Source organism: Colletes latitarsis, chromosome 8 (genome assembly GCF_051014445.1).
Source record: "Colletes latitarsis isolate SP2378_abdomen chromosome 8, iyColLati1, whole genome shotgun sequence".
NCBI classification, from domain to species: Eukaryota; Metazoa; Arthropoda; class Insecta; order Hymenoptera; family Colletidae; genus Colletes; species Colletes latitarsis.
The window spans coordinates 530,350-531,219 of NC_135141.1; the positions used below are offsets into that span (position 1 = coordinate 530,350).

Here is an 870-nt window from a genome sequence, read left to right on the forward strand (position 1 = left end):
CCTCGCCGTGCGGGTCCACGCCCCGCTGGCGAAGGTCGCAGAGGCTTTGATAGACCTCTGCGTCCATTTTCGCCAGCAGGTGAAACGGCGCGGAACCCGCCAGCAAGGTGGCGGCTGTGTAGGAGATCGAGCGATAACCCCGCACGACTCTGATGGCGACCAACCTCTGTAACCGACGGAGTACAAATGCACCCCGCCGATTGGCCATCAGACCGCCGGCCCATATTGGCGCGCCATAAAGCGCCATGGACCGGACGACTCCTAAATACAGCCGCCTTGCCGCCATGTTGGGCCCCCCGAGATTTGGCATTATGCGACCTTACGCGGCCGCTCAAAAATTCTACGCCCGAGATATCCACATTAGGGATATTCGCAGAGGTCAGCCCAACCGTAGTGCAATGGACGAGCCTCGCCCTGGAGGAAACCGCCTTATTGATCACGGTAACCTCTACGCCAGGTGAGTATCATAACCCAGACCTAAACCAGACCTAACCGGTGCCATCCTCTAAAATATTGATAGAAACCAGCTTTAATTGACTGTTTCAATGTGGTTCAACATTACTACGTGATTCAAATTCGAGAAAACCGAGGATCTGGTCAACAAGTATGCGAAGAAGGCAAAATCATGAGCCAGATACATGCATAACCCAGACCTAATCCAGACCTAACCGGTTTTATCCTGTAAAATATTGATCGAAACCAGCTTTAATTGACTGTTTCAAAGTGGTTCAACATTACTACGTGATTCAAATTCGAGAAAACCCAGGATCTGGCCAACAAGTATGCAATGATGGCAGATTCATGAGCCAGATGAGCGCATAACCCAGACCTAAACCAGACCTAACCGGTGCCATCCTCTAAAATACTGAT

The 870-nt window shown here is 51.1% G+C and overlaps 1 non-coding gene across 1 annotated transcript; it reads right to left on the reverse strand.

The window, feature by feature from the left end:
* Positions 1–303: 303 nt before the first annotated feature.
* LOC143345195 (U1 spliceosomal RNA) lies at positions 304–465 on the reverse strand. The gene has a single exon (XR_013080217.1). It is a non-coding gene; the product is annotated as a U1 spliceosomal RNA (small nuclear RNA).
* Positions 466–870: the final 405 nt, after the last annotated feature.